General features: G+C 36.3%; 1 long non-coding RNA gene across 1 annotated transcript in view; it reads left to right on the top strand.

Moving 5' to 3' along the window:
* The window catches only part of LOC137658311 (uncharacterized), a 111,479-nt gene that overhangs the window by 36,693 nt on the left and 59,786 nt on the right, over window positions 1-15,000 (top strand). The window lies entirely within an intron of this gene.

Below are 15,000 nucleotides of genomic sequence, written 5' to 3' on the forward strand. Positions count from 1 at the left end.
TTAGTTGGAAAGGCAGGGTGCTCTAAGCTCAGGGCCTCCAACAGAGAAAATAGCCCAGTGAGAAAGGAAACAAGGAAAAATAAAATATTTTAAGAATAATAACAACATTATAAGAAGTATCACCAATATAAACTATAAAAACTTTAACAATACAAGAGGAAGAGAAATAAGACAGAATAGTGTGCCCGAGCGTACCCTCAAGCAAGAGAACTCTAACCAAAGACAATGGAAGACCATGATGCACAGGCTATGGCACTACCCAAGATGAGAGAACAATGGTCTGTTGTGAGCGATCAGACAAAAATCTCCCAACATAACCAATCCACACTGGCCAGCTGGGTAATGAAAACTGGCCAAACACCAGACATGAATTAACATGTCTGAGGCCTTCGTCCTGCAGTTGTTGTTTATTGTTTTGTGTGTGAGTGTGTGTATACACACACATACACACAAAAACACACACACAGATATATATATATATATATATATATAGTTTCCCTTATTGCCACATTGGCGCTGCTGGTTGGCAAAAAGACTCTTTGTGTTTCTGTTAAATTAGATCCGTCAATACCACTCTTGGAAAACATAAAATCTCATTGCGGATTCAAAACAACAGGAAGTCATTTACGAACATACAAAAATCATGATGACAAAAAAATGAGATATATAAAAGTATACAAATAACAGGAGCAAAGATTAAAATTCCGCCTTGAATGATATAATATAGGGATTCAAGTCAGTGTCTATTGTGGTATGATACAGAGTTTTTGCTCTATTCGATGGTGATGGAAATAATCTAAGTAAGGTCTATTTTCAGGAGAATCTCCAATAATTTCCTTCCATAGGATCAAAATTAAGCTTTAGTAACCCACAATTTTTCAGTAAAGTTTTAATAATAATAATAATAATAATAATAATAATAATAATAATAATAATAATAATACTATTATTATTATTATTATTATTACTACTACTACTATTATTATTAATAACGATTATAATCATAATAAATATAGTAAATTATAAGACAAGTGTGTTAAGAAGGTAGATATACGTAAAAATATGTATAATCTGTTGGTATAATCAGATGGTTTGGGGCGTGTTGAGAGAACGGAAAAAGGAACTATTTCGTATTGCTGATCCAACCCTACAGTAAAACAGTTATCGCAAACTAACATTGTCAACTCTGGCCACCTAACAATCCAATAAAAAAAGATAACCTTTTTTAGCTATGAGCATTGAAATAAGTCTTCGTATACTGTATTCATTTGCTCTAAAATCTTCAACAGCATCAAATATTGTCTGTTTTATTTTTTTTTTTTACAATACAGCTTCCATAATCTTGTGCAGTATATATTGCGAGACTTACAGACAAGTTTTTGATAAAATACCATTGAATGTCAAAACTGATATTACCTGATTACGGCTAAGACAATAACATACAACAAAAACCTTTCAAAAATCAGAATAAAACAAATGAAGTAAATGATCAAAACCAAATACAGTGTATGAACATCCGATAGAAAGTCCTTGACAGCAAAATCCCAACATCAGAAAGGAAAGCGTCTAACATTTCCACTTTCCAAACAGGCAGCTCCAAAGAACTCCCGTCACAAAATACAATCTGGCAACTCGACCTTGTGACCATATGCCAGAAACTGTCGGACAAGAATAAGTTATCTTACGAATGACAGACGTCCATTTGCGAAGTGAATTAAAACTAAAATATACATTGGAGGGGATCAAAAGCAACAATAGCTGCAAGTTAGGAGAGTCCTTTACCCTATGTAGCAGACTGATAAGGGCCCTAAAAGTAAAGACGACCTGGACATAACTGACTTTATTCAACAACATGAAGAGCTTATACACTAACGGTTGAGGGTAATATTGACCATGAATTGCAACAATGTGGAACATTCAATGGCAAGCTTAAACAAGTTTTTCTAAGATCAGTGTGGGAGAGAGAAAAACAATAGCATAACAGTGTATGAAAAACACGAGCTTTACATCTAAATAAGAATTATTGATCAAATAAAAGTATAAAGATAAGTGATGTTCCTTTCGTTCCCCTGTGTATCGAAATATAGAAGCTATACAACGAGATGGAGAAGAAGCAAGTACAAAGGTAAAAGTTTAAAAAGAGAATGCAACTTGGGATCAAAGAAATGTCCTTTCACAACACCTACAGTGCATCGCAGGAGGTGCACTGGTGGCACTAGATGATCGTAAATTCCCTTTTCAGAAAGATATTCGTGCTGTCTCATCTTTGCACATAATATTGATATACTGATTCTTACAAGGTTTTCGGGGACCTGTCTAACTAAAAGAAAATTGTCTTTATTCTTTCATTCATCCATGGTTTGAACCTCGTTCTCTCGTCTGGTCTCCAGAGACTAAAATCTGGAAGTCTAGATTAATCTGGTTATTAGTCTCTAAGTGAGACTTGAAGTTTATTGATGATTCTGTACCGCACGTGTTTCATACACGCTCCTACGCGTTTTTTTTTTTCCTCGGTGTCTACCGCAACCATTTAAGCTTGCTATCGAATGTTTTATATTGTTTTAATTTTTCTTTCATTCTTGCTCTTAACTGTCACTATAAAAGATCGTTGTCACTTGTATTCATCTCGCCTCATAGTTAGCACTTTGCCCAATTCTGAGTTTAATCTAAGTCAGAGTGTTCAAGAAGTTTAATCCAAGTGTGACCGAACTGTGGAATGTTCATGGTAATCAAATAGTTGGATTCGTGTCACTTCAGAAGTTCAAACTTGGTCAAACGCTGATGAGCAGACTGACAGAAGCCTCACTTCGAAGTTTAATTTCTCTTATCAATTTCCCTTTATCCTAATTTGTATTGAATTTCTGGTTATTTATTTTAAAAATTTATTCTTTACTTCACAGTTTCTCGTTCCACACTGGGCTGCTTCCCCTACAGGGGTTTTTGAGCTCGTATCATTTCCTCTTCTGATTATGGTTGGAATAAGAACTTCTCCATTTGCAACTCTTGGTCTTTCCTTCGCCATTCCCAATCTCATTCACATTATCTCTCTCGATCTTAAACAAACAGCTGCCGAAAACTACGTTGAAAGGTATGCAGTTTGATCTCTAACCCCTGAGCTCTCCCTCCTTTTCATCTAAGGATGCGGGAAACGAGGACGATTGATGAGAGAGAGAGAGAGAGAGAGAGAGAGAGAGAGAGAGAGAGAGAGAGAGAGAGAGATAATATCCAAACTATTTTCGCAGTGTAACATAATATTCCCTTTCAGATATCTATGTTGCGTTCAATGATAACTAAAACTACGATACCATTGAAATAACTTCTGTCAAAAATTATAAGGGCCCCAACAGGGAAAGATAGCTCGGCGAGGAAAGGAAACAATGAAATAAATAAACTACTTCTGGACAAACAGTTGCGTGAGAGACATGAACTATTCCATACAGCCGCAGAAGCTGCTTCCAAATGCCGTCATAACCAGTGCGATGAAAAGAAAAAAGGAAATCTGAAAGACGTAATGATTAAATCACCCAGATCCACAGGATTATCTACTGGATAAATGTACAGACTTTTAATACCACAGAACTCGAAATGTTGACTGGAATTATGAATAAAAACTTGAAATTGATATTCAGAACAATGGTATCACCCTTCATTTAGCAGTGAAAGGGGGGATGAATTTGCTCAACAAAATTATTTCGTTTCAATATTCAGAGTTAGTTATATGTGTGTGGGGTATGTGTGTGTATATATATATATATATATATATATATATATATATATATTACTTGTGAAAAAAGGAACTTGACACCATCACTTCATACAAAGAGGAAGATAGAGCCGTTATATCCCATTACATCATTAAATTACTTTACAAATAATGACTAACATACTTGAATAATACTAGAAATTGATTTAAGTTAACAATGTTAAAAACATTACCTGTTTTTGTACACAAAAGATCATCTATGGGACTTTAAGTATCATGAAGACAATAAATCAGATTTCTTATTTCAATAAAATACCTGCGAAAATGAACCTTAATGCAAAGAAAAAAAGGAACGTGTGAAAATATAGGATTGAAAGAGAACTCTAACCCAAGACAGGGGAAGACCATGATACAGAGACTATGGCACTACACAAGACTAGAGAACAATGGTTTGATTTTGGAGTGTCCTAGAAGAGCTGATTACCATAGCTAAACAGTCTCTTCTACACTTACCAAGAGGAAAGTAGCCTCTCAACAATTACTGTGCAGTAGTTAACCCATTGGTTGAAGAAGAATTGTTTAGTAATCTCAGTATTGTCAGGTGTATGAGGACAAAGGAAAATCTGTAAAGAATAGGCCAGACTATTCGGAGTGTGTAGGCAAAGGGAAAGTGAAACGTAACCAGAGAGAAGAATGTAATGTAGTACTGTAGTTTGTGAGTGTGTGTGTGTGTGTGTGAGTGTGTGTGTGTGTGTGAGTGTGTATTCTTGTGTTAGCAACGTATGCAATTATAAAAACGAACCAACATTCATTAAATCAATATCACAATTGCAATAATATAAGAAAAATAATGTTTCAATAAACAAATTTCAAATGTCTAATTATCACCATCCTTATCAAAAGGCATTACGTTAGAATTCTGATCTTACTATGAGAAACGCTGCTGTTAATAATGATAATTGTTCAACCATCACCATTGTTATTACAAGTAGTAGTAGTAGTAGTAGTAGTAGTAGTAGTAGTAGTAGTTACTTTCAATCTTCAGTGGCCAGCATCCCAAGTGATCCAAATGTTCCTCATCTTAGCGTGAGATGAGATCGGTGTTTACCTACTTGGGGATTACCTGATGCTAATCAAATGTGTTTTTCAATCAAGCCTCAGGGTTATGCTTGAGAGAGAGAGAGAGAGAGAGAGAGAGAGAGAGAGAGAGAGAGAGAGAGAGAGAGAGAGAGAGAGAGAGAGGTTAAACGCGTTAGTTAATTAATATACCAACATACATTTTTATACGAAGAATGTGTATTTAAAGGGGAATTAAATGTAAATTTTGATTAATGTCAACCCTTGACTTTAAACGTAGTTTCAAATACCGCGAACTTGATTTAAAATTTGCTTTCAAAATAACGTTGGCATTTTTTACGTATAAGTTTATCATTACCAAATTTATATCTGAATTTTTAAAAAACTTAATCGGATTTTCTTCCATTATTAATCATAAAAGGTTTTCTGGAGAATATAAAAGCTAATGTTTCGGATACATAATTGTGTATGACCAATTCCGTGCTAAAATAAATACTTTTATCCTTAGTATTATAACCCTGATAAAGATGAAATGTAAAACCGATATACTGAATCAGTAGAAAATAAATAATTACGAATGACTAAAATTAAGAATAAAACCTATACAGATTTAAAAAAAAAAAACATGAAATATAAAATGCAGAGAAATACTCGTTAGAAAAAAATCCCTGTAAATATCTGTGACAAAATCATGCTGTTGAAATGTCTTAATAATTTGCTGCCCATTAACGAGCTTGGATTACGCATGCACAAGAACTGGCTTCCGGTGAAACGATTTGCTTTCAAACACTCGTATTCTGTCGGGCTTTGTTCAATAAAAGGTTTAAAGGTCGATCATGAATGGCAGAGGCAAGGGACAGTGGCATTGTCCTAGCTAGCCCTAGATACTGACCATATATACGTATAATCAGCGCCCAAGCCCACCTCTACCCAAGCTAGGACCGGGGAGATCCAGAAAATGCTGCTGACGACTCAGCAGGTACACATATAGGGTCCCTCCAACTGGCTCCCTATCCTTAGATCATAAGGATGGTGAGGTTGCAGACACTCTAATAAATTATCGAGCTAGAGCGGGACTCGAACCACAATCAGGCGATCGCCTGGCAGGGGAGTTTCCAATAGGCCACCAAAAACCGATGGAGAATTTTTGGTGTTTGGCCGTGGTTCCTATTTCAGAAATACCGGAACTATGACTGAGTGCTACTTCTATAATAGGAGAGATTCTCTTCATTATTTTACAATAAAACAATTCATATATATACTGTACAGTATATATATATATATATATATATATATATATATATATATATATATATATATATATATAAAAGTAGTTGACTAAAATATCTCAGCCGTTCTAGAAAAAACTTCCTATTTCCTAATATTATAGGAAAAATATTTGTGATTGTAATTAAATATGACTGACTAACATTTCATATGTACGAAAACTTATTTACTATTTAAACATATTGATATTCACAAATTCTATGTTAATTTCTATTGGGAAGATAAGTCATTGAATCAATCCACAACAACAAAAATACTCCTTAGGATGGGGTGAAAATACTTTTTTCAGAATTAATAATTCGCTTTTCACAAGAAAATGTTAATTACAAAGTACATACGTGAGCAATTGGATTAAGAGTTATGTAAGAAACAAATCTAAACCTTATTCTTATTAAAGTTTTACAAGAGACGTTTCCAGTACACACAAATACAGACAGACACATGATAGGAATAACAACAAGATTCAAAAGCCAAATGAAATATTCTGAGAAACTACTCATTAAAAAAAAAAAACAGTGATCAAATCGCTTTGAAAAGCATTCATAAGAAATAATTCACTTCTCTTTCTCTTTCTCTTGCGGTTTTTATGAGAGGGTGAGAAGATATTCAGTTACAAAATCCAAGATTGATTCACACTTCAGCAAAAAGAAAAAAGGAGGAGGCAATGAAACACTTTGTGCATTCCCATAAAGGTTTTACTACATGCCAGAGAGAGAGAGAGAGAGAGAGAGAGAGAGAGAGAGAGAGAGAGAGAGAGAGAAGCTAATTTGATGGAAACAAATATATTACTCTTACTAGCCGACGCCACAACATTATTTGGAAACACGAAACTATAAAAAGCAAAAGTGCTGCGGCAAGGGAAAAATTCATAGCAATGCACATTAATAACCAACACAATTACTGCAGAGTCATTGCTCAGCATTTGACCATCAGTTATGCCTTCATGAAAACATCAAAAGTCACCGATTTCCCCTCACCATCATTAGTTCGTCCACTCATCCATTCGCAAGCACTACAGCATATCAAGCAGGAATGCCATTGCCTTGAATCAACGTGTGATTGCTCTGAAGCACTAATATAACAGGGGACTGTTTGCATGATTCTGGTCCTGGGATTCGTCAGCAAAAGCTTTAATGATGCCAATTGCCATCTCTGTTTGGGAGGGTTGTTACGGACGGCACGATTCCATCGAATTTGCTGAGCTCTGCAAAATTACTGATTTTGCTTGTTAAGGAGATGGATTATCTAGTTTGACTTTGGAGGATGGTGAGAGAGAGAGAGAGAGAGAGAGAGAGAGAGAGAGAGAGAGAGAGAGAGAGAGAGAGAGAGAGAGAGTGTTTACATACATTCTAATACTTTTAATACAAGATCACCAAACAATTTCGGTAACTAAAGTGGACAAGAAACTAATTTAATTTTGACATAAACTATATACCTGAATAATTCAAAATCACAATGTCCTTTTTCTGAATTATTTTAAACATCACTGTCCTTCTAGAATAAACTAATTTCCTTAGCAATTATTACTACGTAATCCTTTCTGAATAAATCAATTTCTAGAATGGATTCTAACATATCCTTTTGAAATAAATCAATTTCCAGAATAATTTCAACAACACTGTCCAATCAGAACAATCTAATTACCCAATAGATAATATCTCTGACTTTTGATTCATGGGATGAAAGTTCGAGCCCTCTCACTCCTCTTAAAGATGAGGAAATTGGAGAAGACTGTAGGTCTACCTGCTGAATCTTATGCAGCTATTGCCTGGTACTCCTTGGTTCTAGCATAGGTGGAGAGGGGCTTGAGGGCTGATCATAAAAGTACAAATGGTTGGTTTTTAGGGCCATGCTTCTGTCACTCATAAATAACCTGCATACTCATCAGTCCTTCTGGAATAAACTAATTTCATGAACGATTCAATCACCGTCTTTCTGGAATAAACTAATTTCTTGAAGATTCAAACCCCACTATCTTTCTGGAATGAACTAATTTCATGAACGATTCAAACCCCATTGTCTTTCTGGAATGAACTAATTTCATGAACGGTTCAAACCCCACTGTCTTTCTGGAATAAACTAATTTCTTGACGATTCAAACCCCACTATCTTTCTGGAATAAACTAATTTCGTGAATCATTCAAACCCCACAGTCTTTCTGTAATAAACTAATTTCATGAACGATTGAAAATCTAGTCTTTCAGGGATAAACTAATTTCTTGAACGATTCAAACTCTAGTCTTTCAGGGATAAACTAGTTTCATGAACGATTCAAACTCTAGTCTTTCTGGAATAAACTAATTTCTTGAACGATTCAAACTCTAGTCTTTCATGGATGAACTAATTTCATGAACGATTCAAACTCTAGTCTTTCTGGAATAAACTAATTTCTTGAACGATTCAAACTCTAGTCTTTCAAGGATGAACTAATTTCATGAACGATTCAAACTCTAGTCTTTCAGGGATAAACTAATTTCATGAACGATTCAAACTCTAGTCTTTCAGAGATGAACTAATTTCATGAACGATTCAAACTCTAGTCTTTCTGGAATAAACTAATTTCTTGAACGATTCAAACTCTAGTCTTTCATGGATGAACTAATTTCATGAACGATTCAAACTCTAGTCTTTCAGGGATAAACTAATTTCATGAACGATTCAAACTTTAGTCTTTCTGGAATAAACTAATTTCATGAACGATTCAAACTCTAGTCTTTCAAGGATGAACTAATTTCATGAACGATTCAAACTCTAGTCTTTCAGGGATAAACTAATTTCATGAACGATTCAAACTCTAGTCTTTCAGAGATGAACTAATTTCATGAACGAATCAAACTCTAGTCTTTCTGGAATAAACTAATTTCTTGAACGATTCAAACTCTAGTCTTTCAGGGATGAACTAATTTCATGAACGATTCAAACTCTAGTCTTTCAGGGATAAACTAATTTCATGAACGATTCAAACTCTAGTCTTTCAGGGATAAACTAATTTCATGAAGGATTCAAACCCCACTGTATTTCCAGAATAAACAAATTTCTTGAACAATTCAACGGCCCTTTGCTTTTCAGGAATACATTAATTTCTCGAACAATTTTATTTAAATTGTATTAAGGGAATATTTTTTCTATGATTCCAGCAGAAGTAGGTAGTAGGTTGGCCAGGGCACCATCCACCCGTTGAGATACTACAGCTTGAGAATTATGGGGTCCTTTGACTGGCCAAACAGTACTATATTGCATCCTTTTGTCAGGTTACGGTTCACTTTCCCTTTCCCTACACATCCACCGAATTGTCTAGCATAATCTTTACAGATTCTCCTCTCTCCTCATACACCTGACAACACTGAGATTACCAAACAAATCTTCTTCACCAAAGGTGTTAACTACAGTACTATAATTGTTCAGTGGCCACGTTCCTCTGATAAGGATAAAAGAGACTCTTTAGCTATGGTAAGCAGCTCTTCTAAGAGAAGGACACTCCAAAATCAAACCATTGTTCTTTAGTCTCAGGAAGTGCCATAGCATCTGCACCATGGTCTTTCACTGGCTGGCGTTAGAGTTCTCTTGCTTGAGGGTACCCTGGGGAACAATATTGTATCGAATTTCACTTCCTCTTGTTTTGTTAAAATGTTTATAGTTTATTTAGGAAATATTTATTTTAAAGTTACTGTTCTTAAAATATTTTATATTTCCTCGTTTCCGTTTCTCACAGGGCTATTTCTCCGTTGAGGCCCCTGGGCTTATGGCATCCTGCTTTTCCAACTAGGATTGTAGCTTAGCAAGTAATAATGATATAATATAATAATTGTCCAATACTAAATGTTCTGCGAGTCGATCTAATTCGTAGGGAAATGTTCTCTCTGTGTATTTTATGCTCTGATAACCAAGAGCGTCTTGCAAGGCTGTTCATTGGCAAGTTAAAAGAAACGTTGATGGATATTTGAAATATCTAATCACGAATTCAGATTAGAATGAAAAGCTACTTCCTAATCAGTTCCTCGCTACTGAAGAAACTACTTGTCTGGTCAATAGGGATTGAAAGATTGAATGGAGGCACTATGTCTCCAACCTTATATCAACACCGGAGAGAGAGAGAGAGAGAGAGAGAGAGAGAGAGAGAGAGAGAGAGAGAGAGAGAGAGAGAGAGAGAGAGAGAGAGAGAGAGAGGGGAAATTATACTCAGATGCAGAAAACCACAAACAAATCTAAGTATTAGGTAAATTGTAACTAGTTTCGTATGTGCGACATCTTCAAGAAGCCTGATTTGTTGATATATATATATATATATATATATATATATATATATATATATATATATATATATATATATGTATATATATATATATATATATATATATATATATGTATATATATGCATATGTGTATATATGTATATATATATATATATATATATATATATATATATGTATATATGTATATATGTATATATATGTATATATATATATATATATATATATATATATATATATATATATATGTGTGTGTGTGTGTGTGTGTGTGTGTGTGGTACAGTGAAGGTACGAAATTCGTGAAACAAAAACATCAGAAAAATATATACCCAAAAGTAACTGGCATGATTTCTTTGCATATACATGTGTGATATATTTTTTGTATCATATTTGGTTCTATAAATGTTTATAGGTATGTTCGTACCATCACTGTACCCTATATATTCTAAAAAAAAAAAATACTATTAAACAATAAGTCCTCTTGAAGATGTCGTAGAGACGAAACTATTCAAGATTCATTTGATATAATTTCCCCCGGTTTATTCCATACAAACACACAATATATATATATATATGTATATATATATATATATATATATATATATATATATATATATATACATATATACTCACACACATACATACATACATACATACACACACACACACACACATATATATATATATATATATATATATATATATATATATATATATAAATATATAATGTACACATCATATATTCATGTTTATTTATTAGTGTAACAATGTTAAATATTTTCAATACTCGCAACACATGACCAACATCTTGGTGACTCGATTACTGTAAAGATCAAATAGGTTGGTAATCCACTTGCGTGTGTGAGTGTGCGGGGAGAGAGAGAGAGAGAGAGAGAGGAGAGAGAGAGAGAGAGAGAGAGAGAGAGAGAGAGAGAGAGAGAAAGAGAGAGAGAGATTGCCTACAACATAACATTATTCTCTATGACTTAATTATCATAAAAATAGTAACAAAAGTCATAAGAAAAGATTCGGAGCATAATCAAAGATGATAACACGAAAATAATGAAAAATGAACTTAAAAAAAAATAAGTAAGATGGACTCAAACCCGAAAAAGCATTCACAAATAGAAGTGGGATTATTTGAAGATCTATTTCTCCATATGAAAGAGATAGAACTGTCAGTCATAAAGCAAATATAACTTATTTTTCTCGTACACACGAAAGCATTTCTAAAAAAAAAAACAAATGGAGAGACCAGACCCTGAATAAAATGGAGTACTAAATTAAATAAATTGTCCAAAGCTATGCAATAGAATTGTAGGTTGTGCGCCCCTGCAGGACAGACAGGGACTCCAATATCAAAATAGATTATCCTTCCCAAAGTGAACGTTTGATTAGAGGGAGAAACGTTTCATCAGACTTTAACTGACGTTTGTTTCTGGTGATCTGGGATTTCTGCCAAAACTAATTTGGTCACATGTTTATGATTCTGTTATTTATTTCCCATTTATAGCGATAAGTTTAAAAGCTCGTTATTGGATAGCTCAACTGCTAAATGAGTTGGTAATCCACTTATGTGTGTGGACAGAGAGAGAGAGAGAGAGAGAGAGAGAGAGAGAGAGAGAGAGAGAGAGAGAGAGAGAGAGATGTTGCAAGGATTAATTTCATAGCATTATTCATCTGGAAAGTACGTGTGTACATAGCAAAGGAATTTCCTTAAGTTGAAATGTTCCTTATTCAATGTGCTTTTATTGAATGTAAACAAAGTCAATTAATTCTATTCGATGTTCCATGCCTTCCTCCCCCCTCTACCCCCACAGCAGATCCCCTTCCAGGCTAACGAACATCCCAAAATTGAACGTAGCTCTTTTCCCCTCGATGGCATTTATCCTTTTTCACAAGAGCCGAGTCAAATAAGCTTCCGGCTGATGCAAATGTCTGGCCGTTTCTCTTCCCCGTCTCACCAAGGGACGGGAAATAAACAGAAAGGAATTCGCTACAACAACAACAACAACACATGCAAAGGCTGACGCTGTCCTTTTTCTGTCTGGACAATAAACGTTGTTAGTTGAATTTCTCTGGGATTTCTAAAAGGTTACTCATATAAATGGGGTTTCGTTAAGCTTTTAGTCACATCTTTTATTGATATGTTTAACTTACAATAAATCTAAAATGAAGTTTCTAGATTTAAAAAATATTTTTCTATTGATATAAACATATACTTAAACACATATTAAAATATAAACAAGGTTCTAAATAACTATTAAACGAAGGGTATTTTTGAACACCTTTCTGTTGTATTTACCTTTATATTTTATTTTCGTCATTATGTAAATTCTGTTTATTCATTCATTCGATTATTCCAATTATGTTCTTCCTTCTTAAGCGATATATCTACAAAAGTGCCATTTAGTTACAACGGTTGATTGTTTTTCATATTGTTGTTTGTGGATGTCTTTTACTTCTGAAGTTCAGATTAAGTTAGCCACTACAGCTTTATTTACCCATAAACATAAATATGCGAAAACAAGCATGCACACATTATATATGTATGAATATATATATATACATATATATATATATATATATATATATATATATATATATATATATATATATATATATATATATATATATATATATATTTATATTGTGACGGCGCCGAGTAAGGTTGTGAACTCAAAGGCAGGTTGGAAACGACTGAGTTATATTATTGTAGAACACTCTCCTTATATACAAAACCTCAAGGCAACAGGACATAACAAGTTCACAAGACAGACAATATTACAGAGGAAAAACCAGACATGAATTTTCATGTTCGTTTTAGTGCGAGGGAAGAGCGAAGATACAAGCATAATATATACAAAAGGAATTATGTACAAATGTGTGAAACACGGTTGGTACATGGCTCCCCCCCTAAAAATTACATACTGTACATGTTAAATAGGGCGCCCTGATCTAGAGAGGCGAACTGTAGGCGGGTCATCTGGCAGAAGATAAGCAGGTTTTAAACAATCAATGGAGACCCAGTCTTCTTTGCCCCGAATGTTTAGGAGAAATGCTTTCGGACTGCGTCGGATCACAAGGAAAGGGCCCGTGTAAGGGGGCGTTAGTGGTGGCTTGCTGGTGTCGTTGCGCAGGAAGACGTGCGTTGCAGAGTGCAAGTCCATTGGTATGTGATGCTTCGCTGGGGGCTTGTAAGTCTGGCGGCACGGAGTAAATTTTCCCACGACGTGACGTATGCGCTGGAGATCATCGGAGGAGGTTGTAGAAGGAAAAAATTCGGCAGGGACGACCAACGGGTCGCCATACACCATTTCAGCTGCCGAGACATCGAGGGCGTCTTTAGGAGTGGTCCTTAGTCCAAGGAGGACCCAGAGAAGCTGAGTAAACCAGTTGCAATCCTTGTAGTGGGACATCAAAGCTGCTTTGAGGGTGCGATGAAAACGTTCAACCATTCCATTGGCAGCGGGATTGTAGGCCGTTGTCTGATGTAGGGTGATGCCCAGGAGATTCGCTAATGACGTCCACAATTGAGAGGTGAAAGTGGTTCCCCTGTCAGAAGTAATATGCTCAGGGATACCGAATCTTGAAATCCATCCAGAGAGTAAGGCAGATGTACATGAGGCAGACGTTGCAGTTTCCATGGGAATGGCTTCAGGCCAACGAGTGGAGCGGTCGATGACGGTAAACAGGTAACGATGTCCTTGTGATGTGGGTAGGGGGCCTACAACGTCGACGTGAATGTGTGCGAAACGACGCTGAGGTTGAGGAAAGGTGTCCACTCCTGAATCTGTGTGTCGATGTACTTTGGAAGTCTGGCAAGAAGTACAAGCGCGGACCCAATCCTTAGCATCCTTAGAAATGCCGTGCCAAATGAACTTTGCCTTCAGCAGCTGTGCAGTAGAACGGCACGAAGGATGTGAAAGGCCGTGAATGAAATCAAACACCTGTCGGCGCATGGGAGCAGGAATCCAAGGTCGCGGTCTACCAGTACTGACGTCACAGAGGAGGGTGGTGTTGGAGTCTTCGAGGGGAAAATCTTCCCAACGGAGGGACGTGCAGGATGTCCTACAAGCTCGATACTCTGGATCCTGTCGTTGGGCTTCAGCCAGGGCGTTGTAATCCAATCCCAGTTGAACGGCAGCCAACGTGTTTATTGACAGGGCATCGGCAACGGGATTCATTTTCCCAGGGACGTATTGGAGGGTGCAATTGTATTCAGCCACGGCCGAGAGATGTCGGCGTTGACGGGCGGACCAGGCGTCAGACTGTCGAGTGAAGGTGTGCACCAGAGGCATGTGGTCTGTGCGAATGATGAAGGGCGTACCTTCTAAGAAATAGCGAAAGTGACAGACAGCCAAGTGCACCGCCAGCAATTCTCGATCGAAGGTAGAATAACCCGATTCTGCCTTGGAGAGTTTTCTGCTGAAGAAGGCCAATGGGCGGGGCGAGCCTTTGACCACCTGCTCGAGTACTGCACCAATAGCGACGTCGCTGGCATCGGTAGAGAAGGAGAGGGGCGTGTGGGATAGGAAAAGTGAGAGCCGCAGCAGTTGATAGGGCCTTCTTTGCATTGCAGAAGGCTGCTTCTTGAAGGGGACCCCACTTCAGGTCCTTTGGCTTGCCCTTGAGGGAGGCGTAGAGGGGAGCAAGAGTGGCGGCAATGGCTGACAGAAAACG

The sequence above is a fragment of the Palaemon carinicauda genome, chromosome 19 (assembly GCF_036898095.1).
Source record: "Palaemon carinicauda isolate YSFRI2023 chromosome 19, ASM3689809v2, whole genome shotgun sequence".
Taxonomy (NCBI): Eukaryota; Metazoa; Arthropoda; class Malacostraca; order Decapoda; family Palaemonidae; genus Palaemon; species Palaemon carinicauda.